Source organism: Mandrillus leucophaeus, unplaced genomic scaffold (genome assembly GCF_000951045.1).
Source record: "Mandrillus leucophaeus isolate KB7577 unplaced genomic scaffold, Mleu.le_1.0 Scaffold97, whole genome shotgun sequence".
In the NCBI taxonomy this organism is placed as follows: Eukaryota; Metazoa; Chordata; class Mammalia; order Primates; family Cercopithecidae; genus Mandrillus; species Mandrillus leucophaeus.
Genome location: NW_012110585.1, coordinates 3,524,903 through 3,536,914, shown reverse-complemented (window position 1 = coordinate 3,536,914; position 12,012 = coordinate 3,524,903). Strand labels below are relative to the sequence as shown.

The 12,012-nt window shown below is 38.6% G+C and overlaps 1 protein-coding gene and 1 long non-coding RNA gene across 2 annotated transcripts in view; both read left to right on the top strand.

Annotated features, from left to right (window-relative positions):
- The window catches only part of XKR6 (XK, Kell blood group complex subunit-related family, member 6), a 316,543-nt gene that overhangs the window by 77,851 nt on the left and 226,680 nt on the right, over nucleotides 1-12,012 (top strand). The gene's annotated exons all lie outside the window — the stretch shown is intronic.
- LOC105532577 overlaps nucleotides 233-12,012 on the top strand; it is a 14,844-nt gene continuing 3,064 nt past the window's right edge. The window contains exon 1 of the long non-coding RNA XR_001005011.1: nucleotides 233-358. This is a non-coding gene — a long non-coding RNA (uncharacterized LOC105532577). The remainder of the gene's footprint in view (nucleotides 359-12,012) is intronic.

The window sequence follows — 12,012 nt, the reverse complement described above, 5'->3', positions numbered from 1 at the left end:
CGTAATCAGATTGTTGTTGGTAACTTAAAGCAAGTTGTCAAGAGAAATACTGTAAATAGTTTTATTTGTGTGTAAGGCATGGGCTTTTTTTTTTTTCCCCTAGGCAGAGTCGCTCTGTCACCCAGGCTGGAGTGCAGTGGTGCAATCTCGGCTCACAGCGACCTCCACCTCCTAGGTTCAAGCCGTTTTTCTGCCTCAGCTTCCCTAGTAGCTGGGATTGCAGGCGTGAGCCACCACACCTGGCTAATTTTTGTATTTTTAGTAGAGACGAGTTTTCACCATGTTGGCCGGGCTGGTCTGGAACTCCTGACCTCAGGTGATCCACCTGCCTGAGCCTCCCAAAGTGCTGGGATTACAGGTGTGAGCCACCATGCCTGGCAGAGGCATGGGCTTTTTAATCACTTAAATTTTAACTTACTGTGTTAGTGAGCTTGTTTATTCCATTGCTAGATAATGAATTGTGTGTTACTTTTTCCTGCCTAGTTTTCCCTTGGAAAACAGAATCAACCATACCAAGTATTAGTGAGGGTCCAAGTCAGATTAAATAGTATGAGTCAATCTGCACTCAAAATAAATATGAACCAAAATGAGATGCTAACAGATTGACAGTGATTACCAATGGTAAACAGACCAGTAGGAGAGGTTTAAGCTGTCACTAACTTTTTGAAGAACAATGACATTATTTACCAATTATAGTGGTCTGGTATCTAAAGAATTGGCCTGATATCTAAAGAATATCTTATTTTCTAAGAGTGCCAATGGAAAAATGTTGAAATCTTATACCTGCCCCTGCTTACGCATCCATTGGCTAGTCGTCAGAAACGAAACTGTAATTGTGAGACTCCTGTCATTTTGGGCAGGTGGAGGGGGCCTGTGAGGGCCAAAATCTAGTCATGCTGGCATGATTATGCCTCCTGTCGTCTGGATGAATGGTTCAGCTATATAACTAAAGAATTCTATCTCTGGTTAGTGTTGATTTGGGGCAAGTGTGAGCTCTGTAAAGTAAAATGGACAAATAGTTTCGTAGGATACCGGACTGCCTGACCGGTTTCATGTCTTCTGTCTGTAATAGTGGTTGTCCCATAAAAAGGCAAGACCATATTTTCAAAGGAGCTGGGTTTGGAGTCTTAAGATCACTGAAAGAGTCTGTGGCAACAGCAGTGCGCCTGGATTGGCCTTGTCTCTGGGATAGAAGAGATGAAAAAACAATTGATTATCACTCACTTTGTGGCACACTCTGCGCTATTGAATATTGAATATCCCATTAAGTCCTTAAGAGCAAACACAAGACCTTGAGGCCTGCCCCTCATTTATAGGAGTCAGGAGTGAACATGCACTTTGCATGCAAGTATACTTTGCAAGACAGTGTGCAGATAGGCGAGGCTTGGAGAGGTAAGCAGTGGCCGTGTGAGAGAAGCACAAAGCTCACGCCTACTGGCAGTCACCACCCAGTGGGCTATCCCAGCACCTCTGCTTCACAAATGAATTCCAGCATTCCCAAAGTGACTCCTGATAGACCTGACTCATGGCTCTCAATCTCTTTCCATTTTGAGAAATTCAATCCGTAGAATTTTGAAATGCTGAAATAGCAGAGCATCCTTGAAAAACATTTTTGTTATCAAAGGAGTAATTGTTCATGTTAGAAAAATTCTGTAGACAGGTAAAGTGACAAGCGAAAAGCTCTTTCTCCCATTCTCCTGTGCCTAGCAGGCTCTTGGGTAACCCTCCTGTGTTCCTTCACTCCTCCCTCTTACTCTTGTCTCTTAAACTCGTTTTAAGAAATAGTACTTTTGAAATGAATGGCATTGTAGATCTGTTCAGCAGAATCATTTATGCACTTAAGAATATATCTAGGACACTTTTCCCTGGCTACATGAAAGGTAATGTTTTTTTTAAACCAGCTTCCTTGACAGACATTGGACTTGTTTTGCAGATTTTTTCTTTCATTTTTTATATATTAATAGTACTGCTGTATTGTAGTTATAAACAACCTCCTCGTACAAATATTTTTGCTTACATGTGAGAAGAAATAAGAATCTGGTCCCAGAAGTTAAATTTCTGGGTCAAAAGCATGCATATTTTAACATTTTGGTAAATAACGTCATTGTTCTTCAAAAAGCTAGTGCTGGTGTATACCTCTCCTAATGGTCTGTTTGGGTGCCTGGTCCCCCACACTCTTGGTAATCCCTGTCACTCTGTTAGCATCTCATTTGGATTTATATTGCTTTTGAGTAGGTTTGAAGGTGTTTTTCTGTATGTATTGGTCTTGTTTTCCTTGATGAATTGTCTGTAATTGTTGCACAAGTTTTCATGGGGTTTTCTTTTTCTTGGGAATTTATAAGAACTTTATCCGTATTAATACTACAGTTTTTTTTCAGTTTATGTTGCTTGTTTATAAATGGGTTTTTTTGGCCACTTTTTAATCAGTTGTGTTCTTTTTTGGCCCCTAGGGTTTATGTCATAATTAAAGTTCTTCATGTGCCTTAAAATGTATTTTTTAAATTTTCAGCCATATTTTCTTTGAACATTTTTATGGTTTCACATTTTCAGTTTAAATGTGATATTTCTGGAATTTATTTTGACTTAAGGAATGAAGATAGAGATGCAGCCTTAAGGTTCCCAAATGGCCAGCCGCTGTCTCCATGCTGTCATTCAGACATTCTGTTTTCTTCCTGTGGAATCCTTCAATTTGGGATTTTCTGACTGATAAATGTATTGCGTTTAGAGTGCAAGCTGCATATATGAAGTTGCGGGATTCCCACAGAAATAAAGAACACTGTTGGGTTTTGCTGGGTTAGGAGATGAGGCGTATGTGTCAGACAGGAAATCTTAGAATCTGTCAAGTGCTGGGAGCAGAAAGAAAACTTCTAAGAGGGACTACAGTGTTCAGGTTGCAGGTTCACCTCTAGTGTGTCATGGGGCTTAATCCTTTCTGCAAAAAAGATTCAGTTTAAACTAAGGAGACAGCTTTTCATGAAAATATCTTTGACGTTGAATGTTCTTAAATAAATAGCGTTTGTTTTTGTAGAAGTTTGACTCTGTAATTAGTCTAAATTCGTAACTAACTCACTAGAATTCATCAATCCTCTTAAATGGGAGACAGTGTAATATTACTGAAGTGGTGGATGGAGTTTTATGAGTAGTAAAACTTAAGACTGAGTATATAGTTAGTAAGCTGAAACATACCTCTGAGGATTCAGTCTTCTTATTTTATCATCAAAGGCCTGAAGTGGAAGTAGTGAAAGTTGTGGAATTAGAACAGTGTTGCAGTTGTTGTCGACTGTAACCTGTATTACAGAACATCAAGTGGTTGAAGCCAAAAGGGGGAAATGGCAGCTTTGACTGTGGCATGGATGAGGTTGTGAGATGTAAGGGGGACATCTGAGTTCGGGAGGCGAATGAAGACTCAGGTGCTTTTAGTTCTTGCCAAGGAATGATAGCAAATAGGCCGGGTATGGTGGCTCATGCCTGTAATCCCAGCACTTTGGGAGACTGAGGCAGGAGGATCACCTGAGGTCAGGAGTTCGAGACCAGCCTGGCCAACATGGAGAAACCCCGTCTCTACTAAAAATACAAAAATTAACCAGATGTGGTGATGGGCCCCTGTAATCCCAGCTACTCGGGAGGCTGAGGCAGGAAAATCGCTTGAACCCAGGAGGCGGAGGTTGCAGTGAGCCGAGATTACATCAGTGCGCTTCAGCCTGGGTAACAGAATGAGACTCTGTCTCAAAAAAAAAAAAAAAAAAAAAAGGCAAAGAAAAAAATCAAGTAAGAGTCGAGCTGTGGGTAGCCGACAGGGTCTCTGTGTTGACACAGGACAAATTTGGGATACATAGAGGAGCACGTTTAAGACTTAGAGTAGAAAAAGGGTATCTGTGAACTAGTTATGTTTTCTCTGAAGCTTCCTATGAACTGAAAAGAACAGGGCCGTCTGACATACACGGGAAAGGAGGAAGGGTTTCGCTGCTTGCATGTAAGACCAGCATATGGTTTTCCATGTTTAAAATTTGAATGCAGCAAAATCTAAAACTTAAGAATCATCTTACGAACATCTGTGGGAAATGTACTTTCAAAGCTTATTGATTTGCTTAAAACCCAGATATGACTCCCCATAGTTCTTGTCTTCTTTATTCTAAGTATTTAAGCGTAAATTGCAGTATATTACTTTAAAGTATTTTCTGAGGCCTATGAACTTCAGAGTCAAAACATTTAACTTGGTAATATTTGTCAAGATATTAAATTTAGTTGAACTCCATGAAAAATTATGGAACATAAGCCAACTCAAAAGTGTATTTATTCTTCTGGTTTTAACCCATTTATGCTGGAGGTTGCAATTTTTTTTGGGAAAAATCAGGCCTTGGTGATGACCGTAAGCAGTAGGATACAAATAAATTCCACAAGCTTGGCGTTGCAGTAATGGAACACTAGGCATCAATGGGTTAAGATGAATGTGGAGCTTAATTTGAATCAGGTGCATATATTTTGATTTTTTTGATAATGTATCATATTCCCACAAAATTAAAAAACGTCATTGGTATATGTAGAACCAGCAGAGAAATGCAAAACATTGAACAATAATGTTAGTGTAGACTATATGTGATAATTTATGAATAATATTTAATGGGAATAGATGAATGGTGTAAAACATTCTGTAACATATTTGTCTTCTTTGTAGTATAGCTAGGGCCAATTCTTTAAGTATAACTTTAGCAGCAGAATTTCTGAATTGTAAATTATGGCTTCAGTGGAATGAAGTACTCTTAAAATAAGTGGTTTTTGAAGGTACTTGGCAGATTTAACCTTTCAAAATAGCCTGAGGCATTATATTTGGTACCAAAACTACCAGCATTCTCCAAATGAGAGAGAATTAATTTCCAGGATTAAAGTAGGATTTTGAAAACATAAGCTTCACAGTGAAGAGACAGACACATGATGAGTTGAGGTCGTTGACAGTGACAGCAGAGAGATTCAGAGTTCTCAGTGGATTTGGTTTCAAATTCTGCAGCCTCATTCTGTTGTCACTTAATACATACTGCCCTCCTACCTCTTGTGGAATCTCCTTAGCATCATAGCACAGACTTGAGACCCCAAATTAGGAAATAGATGGCTGAGGACTCCAGACTCGCTGATGGGTTTAGAACTTGTTCTGTCATACCAAGCACTTCATTCCAGTGCTTAGAAACATTTGCTATTTGCTGAATGAGTGAGTGCCTTATTTTGGTTGGAGAAACAGGTTTATTTTCATGTTCTACGAGAACTGCTATTGGAACCAAGAGTTGTGAATACACAAAAATATATTTCTGAGGGCCAGGCTATTGTTACGGTTTAGCATTACACTGCCTTTTCTTGACCTGGCACACACATATATATATATATGATCTAAGTGGCTGACTTCATTGAAATATTGTTAAATTTAACTCTATAAAAAATAAATGTTTGACCGGGTGCAGTAGCTCACACCTGTAACCCCAGCACTCTGGGAGGCCAAGGCAGGCGGATCACCTGAGGTCAGGAGTTCAAGACCAGCCCAGCCAACATGGTGAAACCCTATCTCTACTAAAAATACAAAAATTAGCGGGCATGGTGGTGGGCGCCTGTAATCTCAGCTACTTGGGAGACTGAGGCAGGAGAATCGCTTGAACCTGGGAGGCAGAGGCTGCAGTGAGCTGAGATCCACACTGCTGCACTCTAGCCTGGGTGACAGAGTGAGACTCTGTCTCAAATAAATAAATAAATAAATGTTTTATAATCTCAGGAAATGAATCAAGTATGACTTTAGCTTTGTAGAACCAACTTGGATTTCAATTGTTATGATACCCAGCGGCTAACAGGATAAGAAGGGCACCACTCCATTCAAAATAGGATTGTGATTCTCTGTGTAGAAATGTGTACATTTTCATTTTTCTGTGATAAAAATGGCTTCTAATATTCTATATTTTAGTGTCATGTTAGAGATTTCATTCCATGCTCATTTGTTCATTCACATGTATTTTTATTTTTAGCTCTAAGCGAAAGACATGAGGCCTCAGCCTGAAATGAGGTTGTTTTGAGGTCATCTGATTTCTGACTAGAAGGTGAGCGATCGCCTCGTCCTGAAACCACTTCAGCCCGAATGGTAAATGGCAAAGCCAGCGAGAGCGAGGCCTTCATGTGTTTCCGTGTCTGTGCTGCCCCAGTTCCTTCCTCTTCAAGATTAAAAACATTTTAAAGTTGTAAACCAAAGGTATTAAACAACATACTGACATATCTTACCTAAATTAGCTCAAATGTTTTACAAAAGGGCTTACATCATAAATGCTAATTAAACCTTTTAGAGCTGTTTAAACATGGCTTTTTAAAGTGAGCTCTTGTGAGCTACCTAATCAGCAGCAAAGTATTTATTATATGAAAAAAACCTGAGCCATTAGGAATTAGAGATTGAAATAATTTTTTTTAAACAGTAGGGTTTGCTCTTAAACAAAAGGGAATCCAGACTTACAGGTTTTTAGACTAGAAAGTAAGGATTCTTGCCACAACTTTTTTTTTCTATGTTAAAGAATTTTAATGTTTTATGTATATGTGTGTGTTTATTTTACTTTTTAAAATATGAAGTGCCTATGGAGAATGTTAGTTGTATCAGTTAGCTTTGAAAGATTATATGTTCAAATATATTTTATAGTTGAAGATAATACAATGGCTTCTTTTCACATTTTAGTAAAACTTTTTTGGGTGGAGGGGAGTGTTATTTAATTATTAAATGTATTCTGATGGACCATGTCCTTTTAAATATGTTGAGGTAGCAGTGCTTATAAGGCAGTTACTATGTTTAACTCTCCTAAAAATAGAATTCCAATAAGGTTTTTACTTGGAGTTCAGATTCACACTAAGCTGTTATTTCAAATAAGTGGTTCTTTATGCTACTTCATTTCTTTTACTACATGTAACAGCATTAATAACAAATATAGTACCATAGATTTACTTATCTTTAGCCTAAATTGTGCAGTCATTTAATTGATGAGATGCTGAGGAAATTAAATTTCATCTCATTCTGGAGGGTGCTACAGAAGGCAAATTGTGAGGAACTGAAAACATCATCATTTTTTTTAAGTCATCTTTATTTTCATGTTTCTCTTCTAGAGTTGTCATGTTATTCTATGTTACTTAATTTCCCTACAAACAGTATTTTCTTACTGCTTAATCTCAGATGTTGAGAGTAATTTAACATTTATAAAATGTGTTCTTTTTCTTCATGTATGTGGCTTTCTGTAATGATAGGGAGAATTATTCACATACACTAAGAAAAAATTACTCACAAGCTGGCCATGGAAATCTGGGCCCCGTTAGGTTGACTGGGAGAGCAGTGATTTTACGTGTGTGGGCTGTTAATAATTTCTGCTTCCCCGGGCCAGCTTCGCCTTGTTCTTAAAGAAAAACCAGTGTGCACTCAGTGGTTCTTTGTTTTACCATATCTCCTGATGTGTTGTTTTATGCTTTTGGAAATATGAACTCTGAACTCTTGATTTTCTATGGAATAATTAAATAAACTGGTCTAAGTAGCATGGTCTTTAAGCCTACAGCAAAAGTTTTGTTTATACAGCTCACTTTTGTATATTAATATTTTTAATAAGAAATAATACTGATGTTTTTATTTTTGGAAATTTTTGCCAAAAAAGTTTTTTTTTCTTTTTCAAAAAAGGCCTACCTCTTTTTGGTTAGAACAGCTTTGAAGAGCGTCTTTCTTAGTTCATGTGCTAAAAGTTAATGTAATAGAAGCACAAAGACTTTAACCACTATTACTCAACTAAAAAAAGAGTTTCTAAAGGTGAACAAAATCTATAATTTTATTTATGCATCTGAATTTCTGTCACCATGATGACAACTTTTAAAAGAAAATAAAGACAGAACTAATGCCACTTTAAAGGCTCAGATTGTAAATATGAAGATGTTTTGACCCAGTACGTATTCCATAATTAAATAGGTGGTGTGTATGAGTATTGTGTAATATTTATTTTGCTGTATGAAAACTGCCTTGTTTTTAAATAAAACTGTAATGTTAGACTTAAGAGCTTATAATGGTAAGATGATAAAAAGTATTAACTTAAAATGTTTTGAAAATTATAAAAGTAAATATTGACCATTTCTAAGAAAGTCTTTCCTTTGACATTGTTTAATTTGTTTCCTTTTTGTTTTTTAGGTTTGCAATTTTTTTTGGTGATGGCATGTTCAGAATCTTGGATCCCTAAGTTCAATATATTGGAAATATTTAGGAACTCTGGAAATTATGTTGTTTTCGCATACCTAGTAACTTACTAGATGAATCAGTAGATTTCATTAAAGTATATATAATCACAGATAATTATGATCTTGTACTTCTGGGTTGACATGCATGTCTCACATTATGTCTGTCAGTATTAGTGTCATGCTTTGGAGACAATTATCTTTTGAAGGTTTTGGGGTTCTTATGAACCTCAGTTTTCCCAGGCAGTTTATGTAATTCCTCCTATGCCTATTCTTGTCTTTTCTATCTGCTTGCAGTGTAAGTTACTTAGATCAGAGGCAGTTATTTTTCAGGAAGAAAAAAATCATCAAGTGACAATCCTAAAGGCAGTAATGACAAAATTTCAATCTGGAACCGGTCTCGGAATGTCCTATATTAGAATATACAAAGTCCACCCACATTATATCCAAATATACTTGTGGCACAATGCTACCAGTTTTCAAAATGAGATGTTATTATGTAGGGCAGAAGTGCCAATGAGGAGGGAGAAGAAGCTGTTCAGTGGCCCTCCAGCCGCCACCTCCTTCTATTATTGGGTGAATGAGTTAGTGCAAAATTAGTGGTCAAAAGGTAGACAGTGTGAATGAAAGGGAGGAGAAGGAAAGAAACTTTAATCTCCAGGAAAGATTATTTATCCTTTAAAAAATGGAAAGTTGAGTGTGTTCCATGTACCTGAACATGCTATTTAAAACTGTGGGCTGCTTTCAGAATGCAGACTAATGCGTTCTCGACCATTGGAATGAATGAAAATTTGTATTTGATAGGAGAGGCAGAAAGTCCTTGAGCAGTTATTTTTTTTCTTAGCTGTTCCTGGGATTAAGAGACTTGAGAAGCATTCTGGGGCAGATACATATGATGGTCAAATAATTGACCAAAACAGGGGAAGACTGACTGTTAAGACGACATTCAGAGCAACTTGGAAATGGATCAAGGGGAAAGGATGAAGAGAATGCACGGAACTATAGAGACTGAGTAGAAGCTCAGTGGCATGTTCATATATTCGTTTATTGGAAGTTTCATTGTTGGTGGATTATGCAATATTTCTGAAACTAGTGTATAGCAGAAGTTTTCATAACATTTCTATTAGATGGCTTTTGGAAGCTGAATAGTCTACCTCAACACCCCTGGCTCCTTTTTGCTTTGCTCATTTTAAGAGAAATTGGCTGATAATGTATTTAATAGAAAGCACAGTGAAAACATTAAGTAGGTTTTTTAAGGCCAGGCGCAGTGGCTCACGCCTGTAATCCCAGCACTTTGGGAGGCCAAGGCGGGCTGATCACTTGAGGTCAGGAGTTCAAGACCAGCCTGGCCAACATGGTAAAACCCCGTCTCTACTAAAAATACAAAAATTAGCCGAATGCGGTGGTGGGCACCTGTAATCCCAGCTACTCAGGAGGCTGAGGTAGGAGAATTGCTTGAACCCGGGAGGTGGAGGCTGCAGTGAGCCGAGATTGTGTCACTACACTCCAGCCTGGGCGACAGAGTAAGACTCCATCTCAAAACAAACAAACAAACAAAAACAAAAAACCCACATTAAGTAGGTTTTCAAAAGTCACGTTAAATTTTAATCTGAACCTCTATTGCCTGTTAAGCCGCTTTCTCATTACGACAGACTTTTAGAAACTTTTATTCTGTGATACTTTTGGCAATAGAGGTGTTTCCTTTTAGCCAATTCTAGCCACAATATTGACTGGACCCAGGCATTTGATACACCCGGAAGGAATTAACCAGGCAGGAGAAAACTTGGTCCCTATTGGAATGAATATTTTAAAGACCATCTTAGATTCTGAAAACTGTGAGTACAAATGAAAGAGACTCAAGAGGGAAAAACTTCAGAGCCTAAGAATAAAAATGGTGGTGGGATTGGGGCGTAAACTCGCCCAGAGCTCACTTAAAGTGCTCTCAGCGAAGGAAGTGACTTTCCTGGGGTGGATGAGATGGTGCATGCAGGGCCTGGAGCTGTAGGCGTTCTGATGTTGGGTAGCTCACACTAGCGGGCTGTAGTGTGTTAAGAGTAGTGGCATGTGACTTTGGAAGTATTGATACATTTCCTAACAGTGAGTTTGATTTTGTTCTGGTATGCTCTGAATGGATATGTGGCTCAAAGATTAACTTAGCTAAAAATAAGTATATTAGATATTAGGGAAATATTATTAATAAAGGTCTTCTCTCCCTGTTGGATAACTTTAGAAAATAATGTAGACAACTGAATGTAGTGGAGATGATGGCATGAATACTGTCAGGGTTTGATGCTTGCTTCCTAGAAACTTCCTAGAAATAGAACAGATCTAGACATAGGGAAATAAGGTTCCAAATAAAACCTTACACTTTTATTCTGATTTTGTGTTGGCCTCAGTTGTACTAGAAGAGTGTTTCCGTATGTGTCACTTGGGGAATCTGCACCTTCTGGCTCACTGCACTTCACAGCCCAGCATATCACTGAGAATTCAGAAATCTTACTCTTTACCCAGGGATGAACACATCCTTATGAGTTCAGGTACACTAAATACATAGGAACACCCAGAGAAAATGAGCACAAAACAATGGTTCTTTTTATTTTGGAAGTTTCAGACAAACTCTTTGGAAAATCTGAAGAAATCTATGGATCGTTTTCCTGGGAAGACTGCACAGACATACATATTCGTGTGGTTTCTGTGGGTGTAGGGACTGGCCCTGGTCACGTGTCAGGAAGCCCCGATCCAGAAGATCGTCTTCATTTTACCTTGGCCGGCGATCTGACTCTGTTCTCGCGCCTATCTGTGATTGATTCTCTGTCGCCTTGGAATGGAGCGTCAGGTCTTGAAGGTCGCTCACTGCCTTTCCAAACATAGAACTGAGCCACACGGCAAGAGCTTCCTAATGAAATGGACAGAAACTCTCTGCAAAGGGCTGCCCCAGAAGCACAGGTGATAGAAATAGAGTCCAAGGCACTAGGCATGCTGAGCCACAGTCCTCCTAGGCGATGCCTCCTGCTGGCTTAGTGGGTTTATTTCGTAAGTTGAGTACTATTGTCCTGTTTTTAAAATGAACATATTTCTTCTAACATTTCTAACAGTTATGAAGGTTTTCTCCCTAAGTGTGACTTTTTCTTATGTCTTGGGGTATCAGATTTACGGCGTAACATGTGTACTTCAAATTATAGCAGTGACTGGAAATTTAGGATTCTTTTGTTTCGTAACACTTAAATCTGCAGCACATTTTCAGGAAAATGGGCAAGTTTCACAGATAATTCCTTCCTTATTCCTTTCAGATTTTATAATTGTATGGTTATTTCTGAATTTGGTTAATTTGTTTATAAGTGTAGTGGACATTTAACAGAACAGATGCACCCGGTTATCTGATTAGAAACATGTTTCAACACAAGGGTCTCTTTGCATGGTTCCAATCTCTGTTTTGGGATCTGGGATTCTCCACCTGTTACATCGTTCGCTGGAACTTTCCTGCAAAATACAGCCTCACTGAGAGGCACATCATGGAAGAATGAAGCAGCCTGAAGAAACTCTAATATTGGGACGAGTGGAGAGATGGAAGAGCACCATCAGAGGGTGCCGCCGCACATTCGGGAGGCATCCCAGGCGCATGGCTCTTTGTATGTGAGACAGGATACCACTGTCTTTTATGCATTGGACTGGTAACCAGATAAAATAACCTTGTAAAACAGACCTTTTATGTAAGAAAAATAGAACTCTCACCTCGCAAACAGTGCTGTCTGTTGCGGATGAAGCCAGCAGCAGGAGGGGAGCCAGGTCAGTCCA